This window comes from Ailuropoda melanoleuca, chromosome 1, assembly GCF_002007445.2.
Source record: "Ailuropoda melanoleuca isolate Jingjing chromosome 1, ASM200744v2, whole genome shotgun sequence".
Classification (NCBI taxonomy): domain Eukaryota; kingdom Metazoa; phylum Chordata; class Mammalia; order Carnivora; family Ursidae; genus Ailuropoda; species Ailuropoda melanoleuca.
The window spans coordinates 140,288,058-140,300,573 of NC_048218.1; positions in this window are offsets into that span (position 1 = coordinate 140,288,058).

Below are 12,516 nucleotides of genomic sequence, written 5' to 3' on the forward strand. Positions count from 1 at the left end.
AGGTGGCTACCGCTTCCCGGCGCCCTGACACGGCGGCTCCCTCCCCCTTCTGTTTAGCTTCCGATATCTGTGCGCGGTTTCACGGCTCCCCGCTTCGTACCTCGATACTCAGCGCTGGAGATGTTCATTTGTAGAGATCCAGATGTATCTTCCTGCGTCTCAGGCTGATTCCGTGGATATTCCTCTGTAAATGTCTTCATTTTGCTCTCATTCTGCTCTCGACACCCGATCTGTTGTCCTGCACAACTTCGGGATGCAGTTTGCATCACAGCCAGATCATCACCGCCCCAGACGCCAGTCCAACTGCCTTTACTGCTTTTGATCTTATTATTAATTGCATTGTTTTCTTTATTTCTGTTTCAGTTGTTTCATTGTTAGCATATAGAAATGCAGCTGATTTTCTGTATGTTCATTTTGTATCTTTGAACTTTCCTGAATTCATTGATGAGTTCTAAGTGTGTGTGTGTGTGTGTGTGGTCTTTAGGATTTTCCATATGTAAGATCATGCCATCTGCAAACGAAGCTAATTTTATTTCTTTCTTTCCTGTTCGGATGCCTTTTATTTCTTTTTCTTGCCTGATTGCTCTGGCTAGGACTTCCAGTACTATGTTGAATAGGAGTGGTGAGAGTGAGCACCTTGTCTTGTATCTGATCTTAGAGGAAAAGCTTTCAATCTTTCATCATTAAGTAAAATGTTAGCTGTGGGCTTTTCCTGTGTTATGTTGTTTCTATACTCAGTTTGTTGAGCATTTTTATCATGAAAGGATACTGTACTTTATCAGATTTTATTTTTTCTACATCTAGTAAAACAATTATATGATTTTTATCTTTTATTCATTAATGTGGTATACCACATTTATTGACTTGTGTATGTTGAACCATCTTTGTATCCCAGCAATACTTTATCATAGTGTAAGATACTTTTAATGTGCTGTTAAATTAATGTCAGTTTACTCATATTTCTGTTGAGAATTTTTGTATCTGTATTTATCATAAATATTTGTCTGTGGTTTTCTTTTCTTGTAGTATCCTTACCTCACTTCAGTATCAGGGTAGTGCTGACCACATAAAATGTTTGGAGTACTTCCTTCTCTTTAATTTTTTTTTAAGAGTTTCAGAAAGATTGGGATTCATTCCTCTTTGAAAGTTTATTAGAGTTCACTAGGGAAACTATCTGGCCTTGGTCTTCACTTTATTGGAAAGTTTTTGATTACCAATGTAATCTTCTTGCTCATTATTAGTCTGTTCATATTTTCTATTTACTCATGATTCAGTCTTGGTAGATTGTGTCTTTCTAGGAATTTATTCATTTCTTCTAGGTTACCCAATTTATTGGTATATAATTATTCATAGTGATCTCTTATGATCTTAATTATTTCTGTAGTATCAGTTCAGTTGTAATGATTCCTCTTTCATTTCTGATTTATATATTTGAGTCTCTCTCTTTTTCTTAGTTTAGCTAAAGATTTGTCAATTCTGTTTCCCTTTTCAAAAAACTAGCACTTAGTTTTGTTAATCTTTTCTATTGTTTTTCTGGTCTATATTTCATTTATTTCTGCTCTGACTTTTGTTATTCCCTCCTTCATACTATCTTTGAGTTTAGTTTATTCTTTTTCTAGTTCCTTAAGGTGTAAAGTTAGATTGTTTATTTAAGACCTTTTTTTTTCTTAATGTAGGTGTTTATTGATATGAACTCCCCTCTTAGAAAACTGCTTTTGCTGCATCCCTTGAATTTTGGAATGTTGTATTTTCATATTCATTTGTCTAAAGATATTTTTTCATTTTCCTTTTGATTTCTTGTTTGACACTGGTCGTTTAGGAGCATGTTCTGTAATTTCCACATATTTGTTGAGTTTCCAGCTTTCCTTCCATTACTGATTTCTAGTTTCACACCAAGGTTGTCAGAAAAGATACTTGATATGATTTGAAACTTCTTAAATTTGCTAAAACATTTTTTGGGACCTATCATATGATCTGTCCTGAAGAATGTTCCATGTGCACTTGAGAAAAATGTGTATTCTGCTGCTGTAGGATGGAATGTTCTACAAATCTTTGTTATGTCCATTTGGTCTAAAGTATGGTTCAAGTCCAATATTTCCTTGTTTATTTTCTGTCTGAATGATCTATCCGTTGCTGAAAGTGTGTATTGAAGCCCTCTACCATTATTGTATTGTTGTCTATTTCTCCCTTCAGATCTGATAGTATTTGCTTAATATATTTAGGTACTCCAATGTTGAATGTGTGTATATTTAAAACTGTGATATCTTTTTGATGAACTGACCACTTTATTATTACATAATGACCTTCTGTCTTTTGTTAACATTCTTGGCTTAAAGTCTATTGTGTCTGATATAAATATAGCTGCCCCTGGTCCTTTTGGTTTCCACCTGCATGGAATATCTTTCTATTCCATCACATTGAGCCTCAAAGTGTCCTTAATGGTGTAGTGAGTCTTTTAAAGCCATTATATAGTTGCATCTTATTTTTTTATCCATCCAGCCACTCTACCCATTTTTGTTTTTCGATCAGAGAATTCGATCCATTTACATTTAGAGTACTTCATAGGAAAGGACTTACTAATGCCATCTTCTTATTTTCTGGCTGTTTTATAGTTTCCTTGTTCCTTTCTGCCTTTTTTGGTATCTTCCTTTGTGAACTGACTGTTTTCCATAGTGGTATGCTTGATTCCTTTTTCTTTATCTTTTTGAATAAGTGTAGCTTTTTGCTTTGTGGTTACCATGAGATTTACATAAAACATCTTATAGATATTATAGTCTCTTTCATGCTGACAACAACTTAACATTTGCTATTCTTTTAATTTAGAATTTCACAAATAAAACTCAAAATCCAGAATATATCATAAAACAATTATGATCTAGAAAATTATATTTTGGGATGGCTGATACATCAGTCAAATCATGTGACATTGAACAAACACCGAGGTGGAGGGGGTATTGGGTGCTGGCAATTTTCAATTTTTTTTTACTTGAAAGGTGGTTATATTCATGACTAATTAATATTTTATTGCCCTGTATATTTATGTTTTATACATGTCTTCATATGCACATTACATTTCATAATTAAAACAGATTATTAAAATGAAAGATATAAAATTGCAAAGCTATTTAACAACACTAAAAAGAGTCCTGCAAGATAACCAGAAAGAAGATCACCTTCCCTATGGGCCACTGCTCTTCTAGTCAATAGCAATTACTACTAGACAAGAGCAACTAAATACTTAAGATACTTAGGAAAGCATCTAATAGAAAATATTCAAGTCTTACATGAAGAACACCATAAAAGTATTAAAGAACATTTGCTTAAAATCCTGATCAATGGAAAGGGGTGTTATTAGATATAATGACATAATATAGCAAACATGAATAAAAAATAAAACCTTAATTAAATACCCTAGGACTTATTTGTCTGTTTGAATCCAAAAATAAATGTATATTTATTTATATATGCTATATATGTTTGTTTTTACTTATTCAACTTTTTATTATAAAAATTTTTGAACACATAGAAAAGTAAATATATATACATATTTTTAAATAAACAGTCATAAGCTTACCCACAAACTTAAAAATTAATATTAACCATATTCACTTATTTACTTGCTGTAATACATTTAAATAAGGACTTAAGACATTCCTGTCCAAAGTATTTTAGGATAAACTTCTAAAAATAAGAACATTTTTCTACACAGCCAAAATAAGAATACAATATTTAACAAAATATTAATATACTTTGTTATTAATATATTAACACATAAGTATTAATAATAATACTATTACTTAGTTAATATTCAAATTTCTTCAATTGTCCTAAAAATGGCCTTTACTGATCATTTGTTCAAATAAGGATCACAGCAAGATGTACATGTGGCATCTGGTGGTTGTATCTTTTGTCTCTTTTAATAAAAGGTAGGAGTCATTCTAACACTCCTGCCACACACACACACACACACACACACACACACACACACACTTTTCTTTTCTTATCCATTGACTTGTTGAAAATACCAGGACAGTTATGTAAGTTGTCCTACGTTATGAACAATGCTAGGGATTTTTATTGTTTTCTCACGGTCTTGTTTAGAATTTTTCTTTTTCATGCCCTGTATTTCTTTGAAAAATAAGTTAGATGTAAAGGCTTTTTTAGCATAGGTTTAATGTTGTGGGCAGAAATCTTTAATAGACGATGCTGGTTCTACTTATATCACATTCAGAGATAGAAAACATTTGGTTGTCCATTGCCGGTGTTGCTGTGGTTGATCACTGGGCTTGAGCAGTTAGAGCCTGATGGCTCCATTGTCAAGTTAGATTTTTATTGCTTGCAGTCATAAAATAATCTATAGGGTAGTACTTTGTTACCATGCAAATATTGAGCTCCTCAGCACCTCTCCCTAATGGTTTAGCATGCACTGATAAGCTTTGCCTGAATAAATTATTTCAATATGAATTGCAAAAAGAAATTATTTTTAATTGTATTACTTAATCCATCTTGATTAGTTTCCATTCAAAAAAAGAATCTCTTTTTAACAGACACAATTTGGCTATCCTGAAATTCATTTCCAATTAGAATGGAAGAATAAATGCTTAATCCTTTCTTCTCAATTAACAGTGTATACGTTAAGGATTTAGTATAACGGTCATCACCCCCAATATCAAATAAGGCTTTTATTTTCTTTTCTCTTTTTGGAAATCATTATGGAGTATATCCATATGTTTCAATCTATTACAGCAATTTTTCTTTCAATGATAAGATTGCCCCCAGCTTTGGTCAAGGAGCCCTTGGTTCCTCTGCTATTTTTGACAATACTCAATCAGGCTTGAAAGCCTCCTTGTTTTCTGGCACAACAAACTCTCTTTGGCTCAACCTTTACATTACCTGCCTCACATCTGGAAATCACTATAGTCCTAAGGAACCTTGTTATTTGTGGTGAACTATATTTAGAGACTAAAATCATAGTACTACATAGGCACATTGTTAGAGGTAGCATTTTCTCCCTTTCATGAAAAGAGCTAGGAAATATAATTTGTTATTAGAAAAAAAAATGAGTTCATATGGTTATTTCCAATACACGTTGAACATTATAGGATTTTCATTTAGATTATTTCATTTTATACTGATTTCTTTTAGACTACATAAAAAATTAAATATTACTACTATTAAAATTAAAACGGAGTAAAATTAGTATATTGAATGAAAAACATTATAGTTTTTTAATCCTTAGAATCTATTACTCCAAAATATCACAATTTAAATAAAAGGGTATCCACACTAAATTATTAAATAGAGACAAATGAAAGAAAATAATGATTTCAGAAAAATTTTTAAAAGGCATTTCAAATCAGTGGCATCTTAGTCTGTTTGGGATGCTGTAATACCACACCATAAGTGAGATCGCTTATAAATGACAGAAATTTATTTCTCATAGTTCTGGGGGTTATAAGTCCAAAATTGAGGTGCTAGCAGATTCAGTATCTGTTGAGGACCTGCTTCCTGGTTCAAAGATGAGCATCTTCTCATTATAACCTCATACAGGAATCAAGCGAGGGAGCTCTCTAGGGTCTCTTTTATAAGGGCACTAATCTCATTCATGAGGGCTTGCCCTAATCACCTCCCAAAGGACCCACTCCTTCATATCATCATACTGGGGGTTAGAACTCAACCTATGAATTTGGGAGAAAACAAACATTCAGTCTGTAGCAAGTGGTGAATATATCAACATTCAATAAATGGTATGCATATATCCAGCCACAGACTTGGAAAAAAATGTGTTAGTTTCCCCTGTCATAATATATGCAAAAGCAAATTTCACCTAAGTTCAAAAGCTAAATGCAAAGATCAAAAGTATTATAATAAATATATTTTTTTAACTTTTTATCTTAAAGAAAGGAATGGCCTCCTAAACAAGATGAAAAATCCTGATTCAAAAACAAAACGATTAAAGACTACTTGAAACAAAAGTATAGGATATAGGACACTATGTGAAAATATTTTCAAATGCATTATATATACCATTATATAATAAAGGAGTCCTATAAATTAATATTTAAAAGCCAAACTTCGATTAAAAGAAGAAAGATGTTGGGCACCTAGGTGACTCAGCTGGTTAAGCCTCTGCCTTTGGCTCAGGTCATGATTCCAGGGTCCTGGGATCAAGCTCCACATGGGGCTCCCTGCTCAGCTGGGAGCCTGCTTCTCCCTCTCCCTCTGCCGCTCACCCTGCTGGTGCGTGTGCACACATGTGCTTTCTCTCTCTCTCTCTCTGTCAAATAAATAAATAAAATATTTAAAGAAAGAAAGAAGAAAAGCAAGAAAACAAGCAAGCAAGCAAGCAACAAACAAACAAAGATGTGAGGGGTGCCTGAGTGGCTCAGTTGTTTAAGTCTCCAACTCTTGATTTCGGCTCAGATCACAATCTCGGGGTCATAGGATCAAGCTCCAAGATGGCTCTGAGATGAGCATGGAGACTGCTTAAGACTCTCCCTCTCCCTCTGCCCGTCCCCCCTTTGCTCATGCTGTCTCTCTCTCTCTCTCTCTAAATAACAATAATAACTAAAAAAAAGTGAACATGTAATTTACAAAAAGAGAAATACAAATAAATATCTGAGAAGATGTTCTGCCTCACTAATATGTAAGAAAATACAAGTTAAAATAAAAGCAAAAGAGGCACCTGGGTGGCTCAATCATTTGAGTATCCAACTTTTGATTTCAGTTCAGGTCATGCATGATCTCATGGTCGTGACAGTCGGGCTCCATGCTCAGTGGGGCGTCTGCTTGAGATTCTCTCTCCTTCTGCCCCTCCCCCTGCTTAAGCTTTCTCTTTCCTCTCCCAAATATATAAATGAATGTTTTCAAAAATAATAAAAATAAATATATAAATAAAAGTAAAGTACCATTTTGGCAAAGATATTGACAAAAGTCAAAATGATTCAATGTTCGCCAGGATACAGGAAATGGAAATTCTTTAAAAAGTTATGGTGAGGGGTGCCTGGGTGGCCCAGTCAGTTAAGCATCTGCCTTTGGTTCAGGTCATGATCTCGGGGTCCTGGGATCAAGCCCCCTGCTCAGGCTCCCTGCTCACCAAGGAGTCTGCTTCTCCTTCTCCCTCTGCCCTTCCCCCCACCACTTGTGTGCACTCTCTCTCAAATAAATATTTAAAAACTTTTTTAAAAAGTTATGGTGAGGGGGCACCTGGGTGGCTCAGCCTTTAAGCATCTGCCTTCGGCTCAGGGCATGATCCCAGAACGCTGGGATCGAGCCCCACATCAGGCTCCTCCACTGGGAGCCTGCTTCTTCCTCTCCCACTCCCCCTGCTTGTGTTCCCTCTCTCACTGGCTGTCTCTCTTTCTGTCAAATAAATAAATAAAATCTTGAAAAAAAAGTTATGGTGAGAGTGTAAACTGGTACATCTTTTTTGAAGGGCAATATGTTAATCAATCAGAATGTTGAATCTTTATGGAGCAGGACTTTCATTTCTAGTCTTCTAAACCCTTAGAAATATACACAGGCAAAATGATTTTTGTCCAAGAATATTCATTAAAGCATTGCTTATTATAATGAAATCTTAAATAATCTCCTTGTCTATTGATGTACAAGTAGTTAAAATTTTGTGTTATATTTATAATGAGAAAAACACATGTATATTGACGAGATACTTACGCTACAAAATATGTGTGATATGATCTAATTTACATTTAAAAACATATATAACATATGTGTTATCTTATATGTGGACTTGGTTTTTGTCATATGTTAATATGAATAAACAGCATCTCTGTGTAGTCTATGTGACATAGACAGAAAAAATAATAGCTAGCAACAGGATTTGTTTTACAGAGAAAACAATTATTTCGGGGAAAAATCTGATAAGCACTTGAAATAAATAATAAACCCAGAGAACAAATGTTGTTTTATACCAAGGTTTCACAGAATGAGGCAATAACACTGTGCATGACCCAGGAGAGTAATATTCCAGAGGAGGGGGAGGCGGCAAAACAGATAAGAGAGAATGAAGGATGAGAAGAAAGAACCCCAGAAAAATGAAAGACATGGGAGGGTGACCACACAAAAGTGGTTAAGGGGCCAAGAAGAAACACTTTAAAGAAGAATTTCTAAAATGAGATTTTGAGATGTTTGCAGCATTACTCAAAGGGATTCTTCCTAGTGACATACAACTCACCCAAAATCTGAAATAGTATAAATACTCTCTGTGGGTGAAGTTATTGTGTTTAAAAAAAGAAAGATAGAAAACACCCACAGTGAAGGAGCTGATGTAACCTCTAGGGAATACAATATCGAACAGTCATATGTAAAGAAAGATCTAGACACAAAGGTGACAATATTAACAATAATACAATAAAAAGACTCCAGACATCCAGAGAAATCTTATTGAAAGCTGTGGAACTACTGCATGGGTTGGAGTTTTAAATCATTTTGTTGAGCTCTTGATGGCTCAGGAGACCCCACCCAACATCTGATTTATACATGCTCTGGACTGCTTGATTTTTTTTTTACTATGGAAATTTATCAATACTCTATAAAGAGAAGGGAGAGAGGGAGGAGGGATGAATAAAGAAAAGAAGATATAGACAGCTGGCACCCTGTAATGAAATAGAACCAGGAACAAAACTAGGTAAATACTGTCCAATAATCATTCATCTTCCCTCCACTAGTTTCAACTCAATGTATCCATTTCAGTTAATAATATTACTGTTTAACCAATCACTTCACCTTAAACTATCTTTATTTTTCATTACCCAACTTTCCATTCTCCTTTACATCAATTAGCTGCAATGCCCTGATATATCAAACCTGACTGAAAATAAAAATCCCTGGGGCACCTGGGTGGCCCAGTCGGTTAAGCATCTGACTCTTAGGTCATGATCTCAGTATCGTAGGATTGAGCCCCACAAAGGGCTCCACTCACAGTGTGGAGTCTGCCTGAGATTCTCTCTCCCTCTGCCCCTCCAGCTCATTCATTCTCTCTCTCTCTAATAAATAAGTGAATCTTAAAGAAGGAAGGAAGGAAGGAAGGAAGGAAGGAAGGAAGGAAGGAAGGAAGGAAACAGAGAGAGAAAGAAAGAGAAAGAAAGAAAGAAAGAAAGAAAGAAAGAAAGAAAGAAAAAGAAAGAAAGAAAGAAAAAGAAATCCCCTTCCCTCTGAAAAAGGCATCCTCTTCATCCTGGAGCTTCAGAAAGAAAGTCCATGTTCTGCAGAAAAAAAGATGAGATGCTCACCAAACCAGCCAGATCAGGGATAATCAAGCCTGGTATTGAAATAGTGACAGATAAAGCAGGATGTTCAACCTCATATCCCAATCCAGTATCATATCTACTATATACTGTATATTATATACAGCCATTCATTTCCATTCAAGTGCCTTCACTTCTTACCTAGAGGATGGCAGGTGCCTACTACCTATTCTGGCATCTTGTTTCTACCCACTCCACTCCATTCAGCACAAAGATTCTTGATGAATATTTGTTTCAGTCATAGTTCTGGATCGTAAATCACCAAAACTGACTTGGTCTAACTTGAGCAGAAAAAGTATTATACACAAACTATCGGGAAGTCCTTAGAAACAGTTGGAAGACTACTGAGCCACGTTCAGGAAATTGAAAAGAATCCAAGAGGGTGACAAAGTGGGAAACACAGTCAAAGTCATGTTACAAGAAGAGTTGGAGGAGGACACCCTGCTGGAGCTCTGGCCACTGATCACTCTCCACCACCCTAGCTAGATACATTGGTAACATGATAGGTCACTATATGTCACTACATCATTGTGTGAATCCCTCAAGTTAAAGAATTACACAGGAGTTTCTAATTGGCTGAGTCAAGGTTATGTGGTTCCAATTTCAAGTGGGGATAAGAAATGTCTGACTGTTGGGGCACCTGGGTGGCTCAGTCATTAAGTGTCTGCCTTTGGCTTAGGTCATGATCCCAGGGTCCTGGGATCCAGCCCTGCAACCGGCTCCCTGCTCAGCGGGAAGCCTGCTTCTCCCTCTCCAACTCCCCCAGCTTGTGTTTCCTCTCTTGCTGTCTCTCTCTCCAACAAATAAATAAATAAAAATCTAAAAAGAAAAAAAAAAGAAGAAATATCTGACTATCTTTGGTTTCCACAGTGGAAAACAGACCTCAGCCTCCAACTAATACCTCATAATAGAAAATTCCCCAAAAATAGCAAGAGTGATTAGATTCTGGGTAACCAAAAAATAATAATAATAATAATAATAATAATAATAATAATAATGTTAACTACAATCTTCTTTAAAGAAAACTCTGACATCAACTAATCTCCAACAAAGGAGGCAAGAATATACAATGAGGAAAAGGCAATCTCTTCAATAAATGGTGCTGGGAAAACTGGAGAGCTTCCTTATGCCATACACAAAAACAAAGTCAAAATGGATTAAAGACCTAATTATGAGAACTGAGACTATAAAATTTCTATAAGAGAACCTAGGCAGTCATTTCTTTGACATTGGTCTTAGCAATATTTTTTCTACATATGTCTCCTCAGGCACAAGGAAAACAAAAACAAAAATAAACTATAAGGACTACATCAAAATAAAAAGCTTTTGCACAGGAAAGGAAACCATCAAAAAACAAAACAAAACAAAAACCCAATCTACTGAATGAGAAAAGATATTTGCAAATGATATATCCAGTAAGGGGTTCATATACAAAATATATAAAAATAAACTTATACAACTCAATGCAAACAAACAAACAAATAATCCAATTTATTTTCAGACCACAATGCTTTAAAACTTGAAGTCAATCACAAAACAAAATTGGGAAGGAACACAAATATGTGGAGGTTAAAGAGCATCCTACTAAAGAATGAATGGGTCAACCAGGAAATTAAAGAAGAATTTTTAAAAATACATGGAAACAGCTGAAAAGAAATGTGACAGTTCAGAACCTTTGGGATGCAGCAAAGGCGGTCCTAAGAGGGAAGTACATAGCAATATAGGCCTTCCTCAAGAAACAAGAAAAGTCTCAAATACACAAACTAACCTTACACTTAAAGGAGCTGGAGAAAGAACAACAAATAAAGCCTAAATTCAGCAGGAGAAGAGAAAGATTAGAGCAGAAATCAATGATATAGAAATTAAAAAAAAAAGAACAGATCAACAAAACTAGGAGCTAGTTCTTTGAAAGAATTAACAAAAGTGATAAACCCCTGGCCAGACTTATTAAAAGGAAAGAGAAAGGACGCAGATAGATAAAATCATGAATGAAAGAGGAGAGATCACAACAAATATAACATTGTATGTCAACAATATTTAAATTAAAAAAAAATAAGGAAACCTTTATCTTTGCATCTACATTCCTAAATATAGCACCAAGGCAATAATCTCTCTGTCCCTGAAATAGCTTTCTAGCCTTCTCTTGTCTTCTTTCTTTTAGTTCATTCTTCATTGACTATTCCCCATTCCCACTGCACTTCTCAGGTATTCTTTCTGCTGGTAATTATCCTTCCTTATTTCTACCTACACCAAAGATATACCATCTTCAAGACTCCTCCTCAAATGCAAACTCTTTCAAAAATTTACCTTGTTTTGGGGCACCTGGGTGGCTCAGTTGGTTAAGCAACTGCCTTCAGCTCAGGTCACAATCCCGGGGTCCTGGGATCAAGCCCCGCATCGGCCTCCCTGCTCAGCGGGGAGCCTGCTTCTCCCTTTCCCTCTGCTCCCCCTGCTTGGGCTCTCTCTCTATCAAATAAATAGATAAAATCTTTTAAAAAATATTTTCCTTGTTTCCAGATAATTTTTCCCTTTTTGGAGGTCCCAATTTATAATACCTACATTCTTCCAAATTTGTATTTTAATTATTTGCATGCATTCTATCTCTCCCTCTAGATTGTAATCTCTTTAAGAACAGTGTATATTTTTTACATTTTTACAAATATCTTCAATGTAGGTGCCAAATAAATGTTGAATTAATTATGCAAATGTAGCACTCCAAAGCAGATGTGAAACATAATAATTCACAAGCAGAAATTGGTTGCAGAAATGCTGTGGAAGAAAAAGACAAGGATGTAATAATAATAGACATGACCTCTACTTTAAGAAAACTCTATGTAAACATAAAAATCTGAATTTAAGAAATCATCCCTCTTTACACATTTACCGAACAAAAGTAGTCATTTTCAAAAAGAGTCACTATAACCTTAAAAAGATAAACTTGCTAGTATTAAAGTATCATTTAATTTGCAAAAATATGTTTTTAAATATCTATTGTATAAAGAAAGCTGCACATATACATAAATCCTTTCATCAAACTCCTACTCTTCCAAAAATATCTTCCCTGGCTCTGTGATCTATAAGTAAGCAGAAAAAGAGACAAGAGCCGGGCGGGGGGGCGGGGGGCGGGGGTTGGCGGGGGAGAGAAAGCTTATCTAACAGAAACTACAAATGGTGATTGAAGGGTTTGGAAAAAGATCTATTAGAAAGGTCAAGAGAATGGGTATTATTCAGCGTGAAGATTAAAGGTTGA